Below are 22,560 nucleotides of genomic sequence, written 5' to 3'. Positions count from 1 at the left end.
TGTGCTCAAAATGTCTGGGTACTCAAACCGTCTAGCCGAGTTGGGGATTGAACTCCCACAAGAGGCTATCACTGACAAAATTCTTCAATCACTGCCACCTAGCTACAAGAGCTTTGTGTTGAACTATAACATGCAAGGGATGAATAAGTCACCCGGCGAGTTATTCGCGATGCTCAAAGTCGCAGAGTCAGAACTCCGGAAAGAACATCAAGTGTTGATGGTGAATAAGACCACTGGTTTCAATAAAAGCGGCAAACGCAAGAAGGGTAACTCCAAGAAGATCGGCAAAGTTGTTGCTCCTTCGATGAAGAAACCCAAGGCGGGACCTAAGAAGGAAACTGAGTGATATTATTGCAAGGGGATGGGTCACTGGAAGCGCAACTGCCCCAAGTGTTTGGCTGATAAGAAGGCGTCCAACGCCAAACCAGGTAAATGTGATATACATGTTATTGATGTGTAACTAATCAACTCTCGTAGTAGTGCCTGGGTATTTGATACCGGTTCTATTGCTCATATTTGCAACTCGAAGCAGGAACTTCGGAATAAACGAAGGCTGGCGAAGGATGAAGTGACGATGCGCATGGGAAATGGTTCCAAGGTTGATGCAATCGTCGTCGGCACAATCTCACTTCAGTTACCATCAGGATTAGTTATGAACTTAAATAAATGTTATTTAGTGCCTGCATGCGTTAAGCATGAACATTATATATGGATCTTATTTATTGTGAGTCGGTTACTCATTTAAGTCAGAGAATAATGGTTGTTCTATTTTTATGAGTAATATCTTTTATGGTCATGCACCCAATGTGAGGGGTTTGTTCATATTGAATCTTGATTGTGATGACACGCATATACATAACATTGAGACCAAAAGATGTAGAGTTAGCAATGATAGCGCAACTTTTTTGTGGCACTGCCGCTTAGGTCATATTGGTGTAAAGCGCATGAAGAAACTCCATGCTGATGGGCTTTCGGAGTCACTTGATTTCGAATCACTTGACACGTGCGAACCATGCCTCATGGGCAAGATGACTAAGACTCCGTTCTCCGGAACAATGGAGCATGCAAGTGACTTGTTGGAGATCATACATACTGATGTGTGTGGTACAATGAGTGTGGAAGCGCGCGGCGGATATCGTTAGTTTCTCACCTTCACTGATGATTTGAGTAGGTATGGATATATCTACTTGACGAAGCACAAGTCTGAAATGTTTGAAAAGTTCAAGCAATTTCAGAGTGAAGTTGAAAATCATCGTAACAAGAAGATCAAGTTCCTACAATCTGATCGAGGGGGCGAATATCTGAGTTTCGAGTTTGGTGCTCACTTAAGACAATGTGGAATCGTTTCACAGTTGACACCGTCTAGAACACCGCAGCGTAATGGTGTGTCCGAACGTCGTAATCGTACTTTGTTAGGTATGGTGCGATCTATGATGTCTCTTACTGATTTTCCATTATCGTTTTGGGGTTATGCATTAGAGACAACTGCATTCACTTTTAAAAGGGCACCATGAAAATCCGTTATACGACACCATATGAGCTATGGCATGGCAAGAGGCCAAAGTTGTCGTTTCTTAAAGTTTGGAGATGTGATGCTTATGTCAAAAAGCTTCAGCCTGACAAGCTAGAACCCAAAGCGGAAAAGTGTGTCTTCATAGGTTACCCAAAAGAGATAGTTGGGTACACCTTCAATTTCAGATCCCAGAGCAAAGTGTTTGTTGCTAAGAACAGAGCTTTTCTTGAGAAGGAGATTCTCTCGAACGACTTGAGTGGGAGGAAGATATAACTTGATGAGGTTGCGGAACCTCTCCTCCCTCTAGATGGTGGTGCAGGGCAGAGGGAAACTTCTGTCGAGGCAACAAATGATCACCGTTTGAGGAGAAAGCTAATGATGATGATCATGAAGCTTCGGATCAAGTTACTATCGGACCTCGCAGGTCGAGAATATCACGTACTACTCCCGAGTGGTACGGGAATCCTATCTTATCTATCATGTTGTTAGACAACAATGATCCTGCGAATTATGAAGAAGAAATGGTGGGCCCGGATTCCAACAGATGGTTAGAGGCCACGAAGTCCGAGATCGGGTCTATGTATGAAAACAAAGTGTGGACTTTGGAAGTATTACCAGAAGGTCACAAGGCTATTCGGAACAAATGGATCCATAAGAAGACGGATGCGAACGGTAATGTGACCGTTTATAAAGCTCGACTTGTGGCAAAGGGTTTGTCAATGGTTCAAGGTGTTGATACGATGAGCCATTCTCACCGGTAGCGATGCTTAAGTCCGTCCGAATCATGTTAGCCATAGCTTCATTTTTAGATTATGAAATCTGGCAGATGGATGTCAAAACGGCGTTCCTTAATGGTTTTCTTAAGGAAGAGATGTATATGATGCAACCCGAACGTTTTATCGATCCAAAGAATGCTAACAAAGTATGCAAGCTCCAGCGATCCATTTATGGACTAGTGCAAGCATCTCGAAGTTGGAATAAGCGCTTTGATGAGGTGATCAAGACATTTGTGTTTATACAAGTTGTTGGAGAATCTTGTATTTACAAGAAAGTGAGTGGGAACTCTTTAGCGTTTCTAATATTATATCTAGATGACATATTGCTGATTGGAAACAATGTGGAGTTTTTAGAGAGCGTAGAGGATTACATGAACAAATGTATTTCAATGAAAGACCTAGGAGAAGTTGCTTACATATTAGGCACTAAGATCTGTAGGGATGGATCGAGGAACCTAATAGGACTTTCACAAAGAACATAACTTGATAAAGTTTTAAAGAAGTTCAAAATGGAGCAATCTAAGAAGGAGTTCTCGCTAGTGTTACAAGGTATAAAGTTGAGTAAGACTTAGTGTCCAGTAACTGCAGAAGATAGAGAGAAGATGACTACCGTCCCCTATGCTTCAACCATAGGGTCTATCATGTATGCAATGTTGTGCACAAGACCAGACGTCAGCCTGGCCATAAGTATGGCAGGAAGGTTTCAAAGTGATCCAGGAGTGGAACATAGGGCCGCAGTCAAGAATATTCTGAAGTCCTGAAAAGGACTAAGGAAATTTTTCTCGTTTATGGAGGCGACGAAGATCTCGTCGTAAAGGGTTACGTTGATGCAAGCTTTGACACTGATACGGATGACTCTAAGTCTCAAACCGGATACATATTTATTCTTAATGGGGGTGCGATAAGCTGTTGCAGTTCCAAGCAAACTGTCGTAGCAGATTCTACATGTGAAGTGCAGTACATGGCTACCTCGGAGGCAGCTAAGGAGGGTGTCTGGAAGAAGCAATTCATGGTGGATCTTGGAGTTGTGCCGAGCGCACTAAATTCAATAGCTTTGTTATATGACAACACTCGTGTCATTGCTTCATCTGCGAGTATGTCGAAGGAGAGGACATATATATATTTGCAAAGTGCACACGGATCTGAATGTTGTAGATCCGTTGACTAAACCTCTTCCATGAGTGAAGCATGATCAACACCAGAACTGTATGGGTGTTAGATTCATTCCAATATAAATTGCATACCGATGTGAGACTAGATTATTGACTCTAGTGCAAATGGGAGACTGTTGGAAATATGCCCTAGAGGCAATGATAAAATTGTTATTATTATATTTCCAGTTTCAAGATAATCGTTTATTATCCATGCTATAATTGTATTGCATGAAAGCATAGATGCATGTGTGGATATATAGACAAAACAATGTCCCTAGTAAGCCTCTAGTTGACTAGCCAGTTCATCAAGGATGGTTAAGGTTTTCTAACCATATGCAAGTGTTGTCACTTGATGACTGGATCACAACATTGGGAGAATAATGTGATCGACAAGACCCAAACTATAAACATAGCATGTGATCATGTCATTTTGTTGCTATTGTTTTCTGTGTGTCAAATATTCATTCCTATGAACATGAGATCATGTAACTCACTGACACCAGAGGAATACCTTGTGTGTATCAAACGTTGCAACATTACTAGGTGACTATAAAGGTGCTCTACAGGTATCTCCGAAGGTATCCGTTGAGTTAGCATGGATCAAGACTGGGATTTGTCACTCCGTGTACCGGAGAGGTATCTCAGGGCCCACTCCGTAATACAACATCACATATAAGCCTTGCAAGCAATGTGACTCAAGTGTTAGTCACAGGATCTTGTATTACGAAACGAGTAAAGAGACTTGCCGGTAACGAGATTGAAATAGGTATAGGGATACCGACGATCAAATCTTGGGCAAGTAACATAACGAAGGACAAAGGGAATGATATACGGGATTAAAAGAATCCTTGGCATAGAGGTTCAACCAATAAAATCTTCGTAGAATATGTAGGATCCAATATGGACATCCAGGTCTCGCTATTGGATATTGACCGGGGAGTGTCTCAGGTCATGTCTGCATTGTTCTCGAACCTGCAGGGTCTGCACACTTGAGGTTCAGTGACGTTTCGGTATAGTTGAGTTATAGGTGTTGGTGACTGAAGGTTTGTTCAGAGTCCCAGAAGAGATCCCAGATGTCACGAGGGTTTCCGGAATGGTCCGGAAATGAAGATTGATATATAGGATTGTTTCATTTGGCCTCCGGAAAGATTTCGGGCATTACCGGTAGTATACCGGGAGTGACGAATGGGTTCCGGGTTTTTATAGAGAGGGGCCCACCCACCCGGGAGTGAACCTTATAGCCCAAGGGTGGCGCACCAGCCCTTAGTGGGCTGGTGAGGCCAGCCCAAGTGGGCTATTTTGGCCAAGAGCAAAAAAATCAAGGAGAAAGAAAAAAAGGAAAGAAAGAAAAAACATGAGGTGGGAAGGAAGGAAGGGACTCCTCCCTCCAAACCGACTTGGAGGAGGATCCCTCCTCCCTCTCAGGCAGCGCCCTAGGACAAAGCCCCACCTTTGGCTCCTTCTATATATACTTGAGGTTTAGGGCTTTTGAGAAATAACTTTGCCACGTGCAACCCTAAACCTCTACTTCGTAGATCTTCCTCTAGATCGGTTTTCTGCGGAGATCGGGCGGAGCCCTGCACGAAGAGATCATCACCATCACCGGTGCATCGTCACGCTTCCGGAGAACTCATCTACTTCCCCGTCTCTCTTTCTGGATCAAGAAGGCAGAGCTCGTCATCGAGTTGTACGTGTCCTGAACACGGAGGTGCCGTCCGTTCGGCGCTAGATCGGGACGGATCCTGGGACCACGATGATTTGAATCACGAAGCTGTTCCACTACATCAACCGCGTTTCTTAACGCTTCCCGCTTAGCGATCTACAAGGGTATGTGGATCCGATCTCCCTCTCGTAGATGAACATCACCATGATAGGTCTTCGTGTGCGTAGGAAATTTTTTGTTTCTCATGCAACGTTCCCCAACACTAAGGACACACAGTCCTATCCCAACACTCGTCGTAACTCTTCAGGGCATACTTCCAAACACACACAAACACGGTCACCCGACGATCCACAATTGACTGCTGGATTCTCTAGACCATGAAGCCTAACCCTCTGGAGGATGCACAGTCCTCAAAGGTAACAAGCATCGGTTCCACACAGGAACAATCACTTCAGTGTTGCTCAATCACTTTGGTTTTGGTTTTGGTTTTGGTGCTTGGGGTATTTCCTCACTTGATAATGTTCGCTCAAAGTCCTCGAGGAATTGGGTTGCTCTAAATGACATGTGTCAGTTTCTCTCGCAGCAGCCAACCAGCTAGTGGTTGTGGTAGGGCGGCTATTTATAGCCTAGGAGCATCCCGACATGATTTGACATTAATTCCATTAATGATGTGTCGTTGGTTGGATAAGATTTGGTACAGGTGGCGCGTGGCGCGGCAACAGTCGGAACTTTCAACTGTGAAAGTTCTCATGTCTCTCATGTTCCTCACTTTGAGGATCTGGTAGGTGTAGGTTTGCGTTGAGCATCATGAGGAAATTCTTTCCATAGTTTTAACTCCACCCCCTTTGATAGTACGGTGTTCCTATGACTCAAGAATGAAGAAAATGAAACAGAAAGAGTAAATCTTCAAGCTTCAAAGTCTTCTGAGTATTCTTTTCAAGACACACCGAATTCGTCATCTTCAATGTCTTCATGAGGAATATCATTTTCTTCGCAATTTCTTCGCAATCGAAGTCTTCAACGAATGACGAAAGTCTTCACCTGAAGACATACATTTTTAGGGGTCGATATTCATCGAATAACTCAAACTCCTCATCGACTTATAGAGCATGTGTACATTCACAAACGTATCGGTCCCTTAACCTATAAGTCTTTAATCCATCAAAATCTCTAAGGGGCACTAGATGCACTTACAATCTCCCCCTTTTTATTGGTTGATGACAAATTGGTTAAGTTTTCAATGGGGATAAAAATATGAAGTGTAAGTATAGAATTTTGAGGAATTTCATTGCAAGATATAGAGAACCCCCGTGAATATGTGCATATTTGAGGAGTTTGCGTTGTACATCAAATGCATACAGGTAATATATATCATGGAGATCTCCCCCTATATCTTGTAATTCATGCATGCGTTTGACATATAGTATGAGGAATTTGAAATGCATGATGAAAAATGGTGCGTGACGAATTTTAGGATGCATGCATTTAATTAACTTGCGGAATAAGCATGCAAGGAAAAAGGTTCAAAAGTGTCAAAACACAATCGGGCTGAAGTTACAACTCATTAGATGAAACACTTCAGAAGAAACGAGAGTTTGTAACTTAATAAAGTTTATAAGCCCATAATCTAGAACCGCTTGAAGACTAACTCAGATTTCTCCCCCTTTTTCATCAAGTGACGAAAAGGGACAAAACTGAGGACTAACGTCCATGAAGATCTTCACTTCCGTGGTGTAGTAGAGGCGCTAACATTCTTCGGGTCAGTCTTCCTGGTTGGGCCTGTTGTAGTATCACGAGGTTCTTCATCAGAATCAGCAGAGCAGTATGAGGAATATGAGCCGTCCACCAAGTCAGGAACTGGGACCTTCTTGAATTTCTTCTTTGGTGGCCATGACCAATCAAAGTCTTCAGTGAATTCCAGTTCTTTAAGTTCCTCGAGAGTCTTGAGATCTGACAGTGTGGCACAAGTGCGATCAAATACATCATGAAGATAATAGTGATTTTTCTTCACAACATTTTCAGTATCATTGAGGATTTTCACAATAGAGCCAAACTGATGTTTATCCCACTTATGGTTTTGATCAACCTTCTGATCAAGACTGATGAGTAGCTCTCTGTTAGTCATCACCCGTGGGGCAGTTCGACTTGGAGGTTCTGCTCTCCCATCAGATTCTTGGGTCGTAGTATCATCATAGGTAGAGTAGGATGTTGCCTTGCAAAATTGACCATCCAGTGCCCAATTTCCTTCATCAATCACAGACTTGGCTTTGCCCTCAACTGGTTCAAAAGATTTCTTCATGACTTTGAGAGGAGGAAGGTAACTGACGTGATTCTAAAAGTCATCTTGATAGTTGATTGAGGATCTGGTTCTGATCTATCTCATGATCCAAGGCGCATAAATCTTTAGCTCAAATGGTGACAAAGCATTATTGGCCAAAGACCTCAAGAAGAAGTCATGAATATTCATTTAGATTCCATGAATGACGTTGAATAGTATGTTCTTCATGATCTCTACAACATCTTCTTCATTATCATGTCCTCTGATAGGGGCGAAGGAATAGGCCAAGATCATTTAGACTGTTCTGGGCACATAATTCAATTCCATTACCATGAATCAAGTCCTTGGAGGCTGGCCCGTAGCTAAAGGATTCATCAGGGCTTCCATTAAATGATTTGACAACTATTTTTCATCGTATAGGCTTATTGCTTCATCTGAAGGAATTGGGACTGGTATAGCTGGAAGCAATTCAGTGGCTGGAGCTGTGAAGTGAGTGTGCTGAGTCATCCAGTAAAAGACCCAAGAGTTGAATTTTTTGGGGTCACCTGAGATGTGCACAGTGGCAAAGAACTGAACAATAATGTTTGTGTTCCAGTCACAGATGTCCGTGCAGAATGGCAGTAGCCCTGCATCATGAACAACACTTAGAACAGAGGTAAAGCAAGGAATTTCTTCCATGTCACAATGAGGAATGTGTGTGTGGTGGAATATATTCTTCTTCCCTACTATCACAACAACATAGTAGTTGAGTTGTGTTCTGGGCCAAAACTTCATGTGCATGATACGAAGCTTGTGGTAAGGATTTGCCACAGTGAAGAAATGATGTTCATCATAGAATTCTACTTTCAGAAACTCTTGCCTCTTTGAGTATGTCTGTCTAGGCTTAGGTTGGAGATTTCGGTGTGGAATTTCTTCAGCTTGAGGGATTTTGGCCACCACAATTGCTGATTCAGGATTTTCAACAAGTGGTTCATCAGTTGTTTCTCTATTAAGTGCTTAGGCAGTTTCTTCAGGCATGTGTTCTTGAGTTTGAGGAATTTGCTGCGCCATGGGTGCAATTGCAGGTAAATAGTTTCTTCAACACTTGCATTTTTATTAGCCGATGCACCAGATTCTTGATCTGGTGCTGACTTCACTGGTGAGCTCTTCTCTTGAGAGCCAGTCAAAATTTCTGTAACTGCAGGGTATGCATGGGTTTAAGGAATTTGAGAAACAATTGGCGAATTTGGATGAGCCTTTTCCTAGAAATCATCATGAATTACAGGTGTGCTACAGCCAATGTCCACAGCATCCTCCTTTTCTTCAGTATTCGTCTCTGGGTTTTGAGGAGGAGGTGTTGTGACTTGAGGAATTTGATCAGCTTGAATTTCCTCATCTCTTGGTGTGGATGTTGCAGTCCAATTTTCATCCATTTCCTCATCCCTTTCTGGAATGATAGGTTCTTCACCAAATGGTACAACCATGTATGACGGTGCAACGCTGAGAGGAGTTGCGCCAACTAGAGCTGATGATGAAGTAGGCAAAGTCTTGAGGCATTTTGCCTCTAAAGAGTTTGTAGGTGTTGATGACTTTCTCTTCTTGGCTTCCTTGTGAGTAGCTTTTGTTTTCTTCACTTCTAAGGCAAAAGGAAGTGCCACTTTTTCACTTTTGAAGACTTTGGTGAAGGAGCAATTTCTTTAGGCATTGCATATGCATTTGCAGGCCTCTCAGATTCTTTAGCAGTTTCATCAGAAGTGCACTCATTTGCAGCAGGTTCTTCATCTTCATCCGCCTGTTGTACAGAGTAGCTGGCTTGAGGAATAGCTGATTGCTTTGGGGTTGTAACCCTTTTGTTGTACTCAGCAATGGTTTCACTTGCGGCCTCGACAAACCTGACTTTGAATCCCTTTCGGTCTGCATGAAGACTTGTGTATTTGTCAGTGAAAGCACAATTGCTCCCTAGGGTGGTTTTGATAATTGATCACAACATATGCATCATTGAACTAATGTGTTTTCCAAGTATATTTCAGAAAAGTTCAAAAGATGCTATGGCTTAAGGTTTATGTGGAGATGCACCTGGATAGAAGAAAGGAATAATATTGTCTCAAGCTTCAATCTAGAAGACTTCATTTTATATTTTTGAGAAATCACTTTTGAGTCCATAGGAAAGCCAATACTATTAAAAGGGGGTGAGGTAGTAAAATGAACTGATTGCTAAAATGCTCAATGTGACCACCAAAACATTAAGTCATTTTTCCGACATATCCACAGTGTCAAGTTCAACATGCACAAATTCGGAGTAACCAACATTGCCACATAAGACACACTGAGTTTGAACCTAGGACAAAACCCTAGCTATTCCCACCAAATCGGTATAACCGAAACTGCATCGATGCTACCGAGTTTGGTGTGACCAAAATTCTGTTGCCAAGATACACAAAATCGGAATTTCTGAGTTTGAGAACCAGTGCCACCGAGTTTGGCCATCTGACCGTTAGTCACCTTTTCGGTGCCACCGAGTTCTATATATCGGTCTCACCAGGATTCAAAAGTTCATCACTTTAGTGCTAATCGGTACCACCGAGTTGTCCACTTCGGCGTCACCGAGTTTGCTCTTTTGTGTGTAACGGTTGGATTTTGGCTGCTGCCTATATATACCCCTTCACCCACCTGTCATTCGTGGGAGAAGAACTGAGAACACACACTTCATTTCCAGATCCATTTTCTGAGAGAGAACCACCTACTCATGTGTTGAGACCAAGACATTCCAATCCAATCATTTGAATCTTGATCACTAGCCTACGCAAACTGGTTTCCACCAAATCGACCTTTCCTACCCATGCATATTCTATGAGAGAGAGATTTTTGTTGAGGAGACTATCTTTATAAGCACAAGAGCAAGGATTCCATTGATCTACCCCATCTATTACCTTTTGGAGGGTGGTGCCTCCTAGATTGGTTAGGTGTCGCTTGCGAGCCTCCTACTTTGTGTTGTGGAGTTGAACCAACATATTGGTAAGGGCAAGGAGATCACCTACTTCGTGAAGACTTGCCGTGAGTAAGGCTAGTCCTGTGTGGACGGAAGCCATGCTGGGATAGACAAGGTCGCTTCTTTGTGGACCCTCCGTGGGTGGAGCCCTCCGTGGACTCTCGCAACCGTTACCCTTTGTGGGTTAAAGTCTCCACTAACATGGGCGTACGATAGCGCCACCTATCGGAACAGTGCCAAAAATCGTCATGCCAACCTTATGCGTTTGATCTCCGTTCCTTACTCCTCTATTTACACTTGCATGTTTACTTTCCACTGCTATACAATTACAACTGCTTGTGTTGGGTGTATTTTACTTGTCATAACTTACGTAGTTGCCTCTCAAGTAAAATTGGGAAAAGGCAAATAAAATATCTTGTCAAGTAGTCTAATCATCCCCCCTCTAGACAAACAAATGGTATCATAAAATGAAGATGGCACTAATTTCATTTCATTGGTTTAGCAACCTAGGAGAGTATGGCATCTAGTGAGGGAAATTATCATCGTAGAGGTCTTTACTTCGATGGCACTAATTTTGCTAGTTGGAAGCATAAAATGAAGATGCACATTCTTGGCTTTAATCTTCATGTTTGGGCTGTTATTCGTGTTGGTGTGCAAGGTAACTTCTTTGGAGAAGGGCATGGACCAGAGCATGATGCAACAACTGATGAACTGAAGATGTTGCAACTTAATGATCAAGCCTGCGATATCATCTTCAACTTCTTTGCCTCGAACAATTCAACAAAATTAGTCGTCTTGAGAATGGAAAAGAGCTTTGGGATACTTTGGTTGATATGCACGAAGGTATTGATTTTGTCACAGAATCTAAGTTGGATGTGCTTCAAAGGCAACTTGACAAGTTCAAGACGAAGGATGGTGAAGGAGTCGCTGAAATGTACTCTTAGCTAGCTTTGATCACCAATGAGATTGTCGGCTTAGGAAGCAAAGAGATGATCGACAAATTCATCATCAAAAAGGTACTTAGATCTCATGATGGCAAGTATGACACTGTGTGCACATTGATCCAAATGATGCCAAATTACAAAGATCTCAAGCCAACTGAAGTCATTGGTAGGATTGTTTCTCATGAGACGTCACTCAAAGACAAAGATGAGCTGCACAACAAGTCAAGCGGTTCTTATAAAGCTTCATGTGATGCTCCCGCTACTTCAAAACACAATATTGTCACAGATGAAGAGATAAGCCTCATGGTTAGAAAATTCAACAAGTTCTACAAGAGTAGAGGCAAAGATAGAAGTTCAAGTTCAAGACATGATAAGAAGCGTTCGTCCAGTCGTTAGCGAAACTGCTACAATTGTGGGAAACCCGGACACTACTCAAATGAGTGGTCGGCTCCATACAAAAGAAGAGAAGGGTCACCTCGAAGACGATGCTCAAGAGATCAGTCACCTCGCACAGAGAGAAGGAGTAGTGAAGATCACTATGAACAAAGACACTCACGGAGAGGCAAGCAATCAGAGAAGAAGGACAAAAACACCAACAGAATTTCAAGAAGAAGACATCAAGCTCATGTTGGGGAATGGGTTTCTGGCTCCGAGTCTAATCACCAATCTGGGAGAAGCTATCACTCCCACTCCGGCTATAGTCAAGATGAACGTTTTGTCGGCATTGCACTTGTTTCCTCCAACTCGTACGACTTACTTGATTCACCAAATGAGGGAGTCGGAAACTTCTTCATGGCTAAAGGCCCCAAGGTATCATACCCCGAGTATCTGGATTTCAATAGTGATGAGGGTGACTTGTTAGGCGAAGATGACTTGCTTCTAGATAAAACTAGTGATTGCACTAAAAACGAACTTGCTAATTATCATGCTAGTCAAGAGAAATCAAATGATGATGATAAGATAGAGATTGAACGACTAACTCAATAATTAAAAATTCTTAAGTTAGCTCATGAGACTACTCTAGAAGATCATAGATAGCTTGCAAGAACCTATAAGAAGTTACACTTCAAGAATCTCAACTTGGAGCAGGAGAATGAGTTCTTAATAGCAATCAATGATGACCTTCGAAAGAAGAGTTGTTCTTATATAGGAAAATGATTACTCTTGCCTAATTTTGTTCCACAAGTTAAGCCTAAGAATACTAGTAACAAAGGCAAGAAGGTTTCTTCATCTAGTAACAACAATGCTAAAGCTAAATCCAATAATGTTGTTCCTAGCAACTCTATTGATTCCACTAACGATTCTCTTAGCCACGTTACACTTGAGAAAGAAAATGATTTATTGAAAGGCATTATAGAGAGAGGTGTCTTCAAGAGTCTTGCCGAAAATAAGCAATTCGGGGAAATTGTGTGCAAGCAAGGAGGACATCAGAAGAAACAAGGTGTTGGCTATTTCAACATCAACGGAGATGTTTGGGAAGAAGGTCCATATCCCACTTGCAAGTGTTTCCCCAAGAGGAGAAGTGCACTCCTTCCGAAGGAACAAGCACACAAGATGACCTTCCACCGAAATACCACAAAGGCAAGGGAAATCTTAAAGAGGACATTGACCAATTTGAAGAAGAACCCTAAGCCAAGGTCGAGTGGGTTCCCAAGGATACTACTAGCTCTACCTCAATAAGTGCTAGAACAACGCCAAGGATTCCCATCAATTTGATGTGGATTCCCAGGAGTTAGAACTAGAAGTTCTTGAAGGGTGACTCTTCCAATGAAATTTACTCTTATTCATTTTGGCAAGAACTATATGAAATCGACCTCAACATTATGCATTACATCAAGGATTCACACATTCCCTAAAAGGTAAGCAAGGAACTAGGTAATCAATGCATCTTTGGACATCATCCCATTTGTGCTTCACTCCATGTCCATAGGTATACTTGCATATGTTCCTTTTTGGTTTGGGACTAACCCATGTAGGTGAGAAGAGTATGAAAACAACAAGGATTGCTCCCAACTCAAGATGATCTTCATCAACTTTGAGCATCCACCACTACTTCACCTATTTGAAGTCTTCCACGACAGAACCCAAGGTTAGTTGATCCCTCTTTGTGGGGATATCATATCAAGGGGGATCTTAAATCATATACTTGAGTATAAGCATCTCCTAAGGATATGAACACATTAGTGCTTATGTAAAAGTGGTAACCCCACTGGCGCAACAATAAGTATAACCTATGATCAAGTATTCTTGCTTGGCTCATATGTCAATAAACTCATATATAGATGACCTTGTCATCACCCAAGTGCTTGATAGCTACTAGGATGTTTGTGCATGTTCACCATGTTTGTATCATCATTCTTATTGTGTGAGCATGTTGGTCTGCATGAATTTAATCACTCGAGGACATCCAATTGTTGTTATATGGGTTTTGTTTTATCTTTTGCCAATTCGATGGACAAGAATGCCTAGGACCCTTTTCTATCTATCTATGCTATCTCGTCTCAAGTTCTATTCATGCTTCATCACAAAACTTGATCAAGCACTTGTCGATCAATCTGTGTGAAGGTGCACTCGGAGTTCAGTATCATCAAAGGTTGCCTTCGAAAACCTCTTTCAAAAACTCAATGTGACCAACTCCACAAACTCGGAGCCACCGATTGTGAGATTTAGGGATCCACAAAACCCTAAAGATTCGAACTCAGGGGCATGTACGAATATCTCTTGTGGGCTTGCCTCACCTAGCTTGCTACTTGTCGGAGATGGAAAAGAACTCACTCGATGGTGAGGAAGACACAGAACACCGCATTTTACCTAGGTTCGGGCCACTAGGAAGCATAATACCCTACTCCTAGTTTGGTGGATTGCCTCTCGTGGAGGTTGGTGGATGAACTAGTATAGTGTTCGAGGGCCTCGAAAACCTGGTTCGGCCTTGTGTGATTCCGGTGGGCGAGGATGAATGAATTGGGTTCGATCCCCCCTACGAAGTAACCTCTCCTCTATCTATAGTGGTGGCCCTGGTCCTCTTCCCTTATTGTTTCGGCGGGAAGGGATCCCACAACGGCCAATCATTGAAGGGGAACTAGGGAACAAGCTCCCCTGCCCTGAAGGTGGTCTTCGCCTGCAAAAGTGGCTGACAACGCAGCAGGGACGGGTCCAGGGGTGATGTCCGTCCCGTCGGCGGGATGCTATGGCCTTGTTGCACCAGAATGGAAATCTTTGGGAGATGCCTTCGGCCCCCACGTACGTCCTTGCCCCCCATGCACTAAAGGGAAACTACTCCGTCTTGCTATCCGCTGCTCGCCTGTCCTTTCACGCGTCATCCTTGAATCCTGACGCCGGGACTTGCCTCAGAATATCCGCCGCTCCGGAGGGATCTGACAAGCCCCCCTGCGGGTCTTGAAGCTATTCCTCCTCCCAAGCCTTGGCCACTCGCGAGGGCCTTGTCCTGGGTGGTGTCAGGCCCGTCGGTTTACTTGATGAAGTGGGCCAACCGTGGGTCGCATGCAGCCATGTCTGAGTACCCCCAATCCCAGAACATCGACAGTAGCCCACGGGTCCAAGGCGTGCCTGGGCCAGCTTCTTGGCGAAGCCTTGAGGGCGGTCTGAAGCATCACGGGCCATAAAAGTCTATGGTCCGGGCATCACGTGCGCCACATAGCCAGGTGGCAACATTTCAAGATCCTGAGGCGCTCGGAGGTGCGCCGGGTCAAATCGACGAGACGCCCGAGCACTGTGCCAGCCATCATTGCTCCTTGGGGATGTGATCTCTACGCACGCCACGCGGGCGCGCTCCCTCATGAGTCGCTGAGTGATGACGGTGTGCCCTTGGCCATATATTAGACCTCGCGAGGGCGATAAGGTCCACATTGCCTCCGGCTTCTTCATCTTCTGCTTGGAGCCCTCACCTCCTCAGCATGGCGCCGATGAGGGGGTATTCCTCTGCCGACAAGGGGAAGGCTTCTGGGGAAGGTTTTGCCGCCCCGCCATCCAAGTGGGGTCGCGGCCGCCCTCGGAAGTTCGCGGTGGTGTCGACTGCAATCTCACGCGGGCGCGGATGTGGCTCAGCCCGCCCTGGAATCACCATCGGTGTCGTCGGCGGGGCGTCGGTCAGCGCGGGCGTCCGCAGTGGCTGGGGCGGAAGGTCGATGGCGGCCCCTCGATCGCCACACCCGCAGCTCCATTCAGCCGACACAACAATGAAGTTCGTGATGTGGGTGGATAGGCCAGAAGTCGCATGGTTCCAGCTCCCAAACTTCTTTTGGGCGGTGCTGCCGACCGGCAGACTCCCACGCCTCTCGTTGTAGGCCGACGACTGCTGCAGTGGGGCATCCTAGATGGAGGTCGAGGTCACCCCCCGCGGCTACGTGTATCTGAACTGCGGGTGGCATACGTTCACCCGTGCCCGACGCCTGAAGGGGGGGAGCTACCTTCAATTCAAGTATGACGGGGAAGTGGTGTTTTTTCTCAAGATCTTCGAGAATGAGGACGAACGTTTGGGTTGCTGCTCGGAGGACGCCGGCCGTGGCGATCTTGAAGATGGGCCCGCCTCCAGCGGTGGACGCCTCGCCTCCGGCAGCACTGACACCCCCTCCGGAGGGAGCCCGAGCGACAGCACCTACGACGAGCCGCCTCGCTGCCGCGCCCGGACCATGGCGAGATGCCCCCTCGCGCGGTGACACTCGTATGCTCCTGTGGCGCCCGTGAAGGAGGAGGAGGGCATAGACTGAGTGGTGGCGCACGGGCGTCGGACGCCTGCGGCGGCAACCCCCTTGGGACCTCCATCGCTAGCTGTCTCCTCCTTACTCATGGCCCTGCATCCATGAAAACGACGAAGGGCCCTTTGGGCATTTAATTGATTTGGGCGATCACCCTTTTTGTTAGTACTCTTGTGTTTGACCGGTTTACATACTTAGTTGTGTGTGCTTGCAGCGAGCCTCTTTGGTTGTGAGGCATGGTTGAGGAGTTTGAGGGGATTTTCTTGTCCTCGTTGCGGGTGAAGTGGGTCGATGCTCTATGTCATCAGGCGGCTCTGACCTTTTGGGCAAGCCGCTTTCGGCACCTAATCTATTCTTCGCCTCTATCGCCACCTAGTGCGGAGCTAAGGTCTTCCACTAGGGGTGGGGTGGGCCCCTTCCGCGTCCTCGGGGGACCCTGGGCGTATACAGCCTTGGCTCGTTATTACGTGAGAGTGTCACGGTGTGCGTGTATCTGGGATGTCGCGAGGATGCTTTGGCCTCGCGAGTGTCCTTACCCCCGAGGCATAGGCGCCTGATTCCGGAAGTCATCGGTGGACTGTGTTGATTTCCTCTGTCTTTACCCAGCGCGGAGCATGGGTCTTCCACTAGGCATGGGGTGGACCCCTTCCGCGTCTTGAGGGGCCCTGGCGTATATAACCTTGGCTCGTAATTACGTCAGAGTGTCACGGGATAAAGTAGGTTCCCGAAGGAATGAAGGACGATGGAGAGGTGCCGCGAGTTGGTGCAGGTCTCGTGGGCATTGTAGGGCGAACGCGAGGGCACTCTGGCTCCACGATGTATCCTCCTTATCCCGAGTGTCGATGAGGGGTTTTCTACTGGTCTACGTCGACAGGTCCGAGTCACTCACATTTCCCTGCCACCGTGAGGCGCCTCACGGGGCAAGGCCCCGACACCCCCCGATACCGACCGAATCTGCCTGGACGATACCAGGGTGGTCAAGTGGCTTTGTGACCGATATGGCCCTCGAGGCACGATGCCCAGGAGCCCCCTTTGACGTTTGAGCAACTCTGCGTCGCCAAGACCTGGCGCCGCACATTTCCCAACCGCCGTTGCTTGCGACCGAATGGACGATCTCAGCTACGGGGTCAAGCCCTGCCACGCCTGATAACGACCGAATGTCCGTGGACGATATCAAGGGCGACAGGTGGCCTTATGACCGGTAAGGCCCCTGAGGCCCGATGCTAAGGATTTGATGCTCAAGCGCCCCCATTTCATCATGTTGGTTGTGGCCGTGGGGAGCCGCGGGGCCTCCCCGGGTCCCGCGACGGGGTGACACGCACCGGTCGGAGCCCCCGAGCGGTGGGGTAGATCGCCCAAAGATGCAAGCAATGCAAGATGTCAGATCATGAGTGCATGGCGCAGAAGTTATGGAAGCACGCGTAAATGATATGATGGGCAGGGGTGTGCCCTGAACACTCGAAGTTCATGCGGTCGACAGACGCCCCCTAGGGCTGTGACCAAAAAAAGTACCTTGCATATCTTCTTTGCACCTGAGGGGCGCCTCGCGAGGCCCGGCCCTTGGCGACCACACCATCACCGTAGTCTCCTCGGGTGACCCACGCCACTTGTATCTCATTGCTTGCTCTAACTTGTCCTCCTGAGACCGAGGATCTGGTCCTTCGCAGTTCCTCCGCGGGGACAGCAGCTGGTGTCATGACCCGCAGCTTGGGGCGCCTCCTTGCTTGCTGTTCAGATGGGACCCCGAGGGCATCCTTTAGTCTCGAGGGGGACTGGCGTCTGGGTCGAAGCGTCAGAGTCTTTTCCTCATCGGCAGGGTCAAGTGGTGTTACATAATACGGTTCGTAATGCTCCGCATAGCCATTCAACAGTGTGACGGTGGCGGTCCCTCTCTGCGGCGGGGGAGGTCCCCCCGGTCGCGTTGCTCGGAGTTCTTCGTGTGATGGGCCTCCGGGCCAAGTCGCTTGTTCCAGTCGCCGTCGTTGGGTGGCCCTGGCATTGCTCAGTGCAGATTGCTTCCTTGGTACCCTGGCGTGTCTCCATCACCGTGGTTCGCCGGTGCCTCCGCCTCCGCCGCCCCCTGCTGGCTGCGCCTGAGGGAGCGCTCCTGCAACGCCGCTCCGGGTTGTCGGGGGCCGACCTGGTCTTGGTGATGCGGTGTGTGCATCGAACGCCCTGCCGTTCTCATCGGGCGCCTGGTGCCTGCCGGCAGGCTATGACTCGAGGCCAGCCACTGGAATCTGGAGGAGGAGGACGGCAGCATGCGATGCGTCTTTCGCGGCCACATCTAGCGCTGGAGGGGCCCCTCCACCCGCAGGCCCGAGGGTCGGCAGGGAGTGCGAGCCCCCGGTGCCTGGCGCCTGCGGCCCTGCAGAGGAGTGTGGTCGGATAGCCTTCTGGGAGAAGGCAATCAGCTCCATGATGTGGTCTGCCCAGGCATCGAAGCCCCCTTTCATTGGTCGATGGTGGAGCATCTCGCTCGCCATCTGCAGTGCGTTGTGCGCGCTGAGGTCCCCTAGGTTGATGCGGCGCGTCGTTGATGCCGGGGCCGCCTCCCAGTCGCCTTGCGCCTGGGCGGCGCTGGTGGTTGCAGCGGTGGAGACGATGTTGATGATCTGGTAAGAGCCTCGTGGTACCATGACGCCGGTACATGTGCTTCCGGTCACCGTGGTGTGACGGTTGGAAGCCAGCTCGACGAGGCTCGAAGAAGCTTGTTGGGCGCCGGCCATCGGAGCGGCGAGGCTTAGGGAAGATGAAGCTCGGAGGAGACCTTTAGACGCCCCCTACCTAGGCGCCAAATGTCAGATTTCACGCTCCGCAAACCCTAAAGATTCGAACTCAGGTGCGTGTATGAAGATCTCTCGTGGGCTCGCCTCAACTAGCTCGCTACTCGTCGGAGATGGCAAAGAACTCACTCGATGGCGAGGAAGATAAAGAACGCGATAGTTTACCCAGGTTCGGGCCGCTGGGAAGCGTAATACCCTACTCCTGCTTTGGTGGATTGCCTCTCGAGGTGGATGGTGGATGAACTAGTACAGTGTTCGAGGGCCTCCGAAGGATGGTCCGGCCTTGTATGGTTCCGGTGGGCGAGGATGAATGAATCGGGTTCGATCCCCCTATGAAGTAACCTCTCCTCTATCTATAGTGGCGGCCCCGGTCCTCTTCCCTTATCGTTTCGGCGGGAAGGGATCGCACGACAGCCAATCTTTGAAGGGGAATAGGGCAACATGCTCTCCTACCCCAAAGGTGGTCTTCCCGTGCAAAAGTGGCTGTCAGTGCAGCAGGGACGGGTCCAGGGGTGACGTCCATCCTACCGGCGGGCGGCGATGGCCTTGTTTCACCAAAATGGAAACCTTTGGGAGATGCCTTCGGCACCCACGTACGTCATTGCCCCCTTTGCAATAAAGGGGAAACTGTTGTGTCCTACTATCCGCTGCTCGCTTGTCCTTTCCTGCGTCATCCTTGACTCCTGAGGCCCAGTCTTGCGTCGAAATATCTGCTGCTCCGAAGGGGTCCTCATGAGGCCCCCTACGGGTCTTGCATTTGTTCCTCCTCGTGGGGCTTAGCCCCTCGCGAGGGACTTGTCTTGGCTGGTGCCGGGCCCGTCGGTTTACTTGTTGAAGTGGGCCACCCCTAGGCCGCAGGCACGCAGGTGTGGGTACCCCAATTCCGAGAATGCCGACACCGATTTTCCAAAGTTGATCAGGTTTTCTCATCTCGGTACCACCGGAATCGCCAGCTCAGTTACACTGAGTTCCCCTCTCTATTGAAAATTGAGGAACTTGGTGACACCGATTTTCCATCTAGGTGACACCGATAGTGCACGGGTATATATACGTGCGGACCAAACCTTTGATTTCACTTCGTCAAAATGGTTCGTTCGCCAAACCCTCGTTGCCCCCACCCCCAAGACCCCAGGTCAACACATTGACTCCCCGAGTGCCGCCGCCACCGGGACTCGCCATCGTCGGCGTATACTACAAGAAATATGTCAACTAACGACCTTCAATATTAGTCACTGAATAGTCATTGATTTACATTTTTGACCTTTTTATGACCAAAAAACAGAAGGTCTAAAGCTGAGGGTCTTTAATGAACTATAACGACCTTTTTTCTGGATTGGTCGTAGGATTTTATGACCAAACAGAAGGTCGTAGGTTTAACGACCAAATGATTTGGTCACTAACAATCATGTCCGCACCACGTCAGAGCCACCATGGCAGGCTGACGTGGTAGAATTATAACCAAATGAAAAGGTCGTAAATAAGATTCAGTCCGGTCCATTCGGGTCGTCTACATGGGCCGGGCCCAATAATTTGGCCTTTTATTTTCTGGGATAGAATCTTTTACTGAGCAGGTTTTTTATTAGTCCACTTTTATTTTGGGCCTGGACCTACTCTTTTTAGTCCAGTTCTTGTTTGGGCCTTGGCCTACTCTTTTTTTAGGCCCAAGCCATTTTAGACAAATTCTAATTTGGGCCTTGGCCTACTCTTTTTTTAGGCCCAACCTTCTTAGTCTATTTCTTCTTTGGGCCTCGGCCTTTTTGCTGTCCAAACTAACTTTAGTGCCCAAACAAAATGGTCCAAACAAAACTTAAATAATTGACAACTTCACAAAATACTTCATCAGGTTCACAGGTTCAAATAGAGCAAGACATTGTTTCATCACCGGAATGACCAATCACTTAAATAATTGACAACTTCGTAGGTGCACAGCTTCGCAAAAACTCATCACGCATTTCCACCGAGCTCTCAAAGTCCATGCCCAGCGGACTTTCCAGATGGTTCGTCGCAGCCGCCATAGTTTCTTTCTGCCTTGTAACTCTATCAGGTTCATCAGGTTCCAGGATCCTCTTTGTTTGTCCTGGAGGTGGGGCCATCACCCTTCCTGGAGGCATTGCAGCAGATGCTTCTGAGCTCTTCCCCTTCTTGTTGCCTGTCTTCAGTGCCTTGTATAAATAGCACAGCAACAAATTAGATCACAATATAAATATGTGAGCACAAGGAAACACATAGCATACAAGAACCCGAACCCTCGAAACAAGACAGAGTTTGCACCTTAATAGTCTTGTGCACTACAACTTCATCCTCCTTCGGATTGTACTCTGGGTCATCACTGATAACTCCACTACCTTCTTGAACCCCATTAGTTGTACCTTCTTGTACATCATTTGCTGTCCTAATCATTGACGCTATTGCATCAATGCCAAGGGACTGGAATATCCGATTGTTCCTCATCATATTTCTAGCCCTAACCTTCTCGTACTCGGTGAGAGGATGCTCATCTTTGCAAGGCAAAGTAAACATAATTATTAGGTTAATTTTTGGAATGCATGGACAGACAGCCAAACATATCTTATGATATTTTATTATCATTTAATCCTACTTATTCAGCTAAGGAGGAGTAACACCACACACGCACAACTAAGCCAGCTAATTCAGATTACAACAATATATTTGCATAATAAAATCTGACAGTATTTTACATCACCAGCCTCCAAGATATTTTACTTAGCATATTACATTTCACTTAGCATATTAAGACACATTTTATAAATCAGCAGTATAACCACAAGGAGCAACTTGCATACCACTGGTTGGCCTCGGGTTTGACCTTGTCATCCTTGACATGGATGATCTTGAGGTGGTGCTTGCAAAATAGAATAAACAACAATCAGATACAACAGGGATAAAGTAAAATGATGCACTTATATCAATGAACGAAAGCATTTAGACGAGCATGCACATACATGTAATACATGTGAAGCTAGCAAACTTGTTGGATCAACAATATAGTGATGTAGTTAATGCATCAGTACTAATACATGTAAAACACTTGTACCAGCATGCACATACACGTGTATAATGCACATACAGTTAATGCATCAGTACTAAACTGACAGTTGAAGCAAGGAACTAAATTGAAGCACTTGGACTAGCATGCACATACAAGTGTAGCGATGCATCAGTATTAAAACATGTGAAACGGGAGGTAGTAATGCACTAAACTAATAGTTGAAGAAAACTATATATGTGAAGCAATGCATTAACTATTTACAATAATTACTTTTATGTTTTAACTTGCAGTTTTATCCATGTATCTACAATCATATGTAAGCAAAGTAATTACTCAACTGTATCCCTAATGGAGGCAAATATCTGCATTCATAGCAACTGGTTGCCCAACATTTGGTGAATAAAGAAGCAAGCAGTGTGCAAGCAAGCAAGCAAAGTGCATAAGTGCTACTAATACAAGCAAGCAAGCAAGCAAAGTGCATAAGTGCTACTAATACAAGCAAGCAAGCAAAATAAGTGTTACTCATAGAAACAAGCATAGTGCTACTGATAGAAACAAGCAAGCAAGGAAGAAAGCTGAAGAGGAGCAAGCAAGCAAGTACTATTGGTACCAACCCTAGTAGCTTCTTCTCCATGTGCTACTATTACAAGAAAGTATTGCTGATGGAAACTCTAATTAACCATGTATGCTAGCAAGAAAGCAAGACATAGTAGTCAAGCAACATGAACATGAACCCTAACCCCATGAAGCAGA

Source organism: Hordeum vulgare, chromosome 6H (genome assembly GCF_904849725.1).
Source record: "Hordeum vulgare subsp. vulgare chromosome 6H, MorexV3_pseudomolecules_assembly, whole genome shotgun sequence".
Classification (NCBI taxonomy): domain Eukaryota; kingdom Viridiplantae; phylum Streptophyta; class Magnoliopsida; order Poales; family Poaceae; genus Hordeum; species Hordeum vulgare.
Note: the sequence above shows the minus strand (reverse complement) of the source record.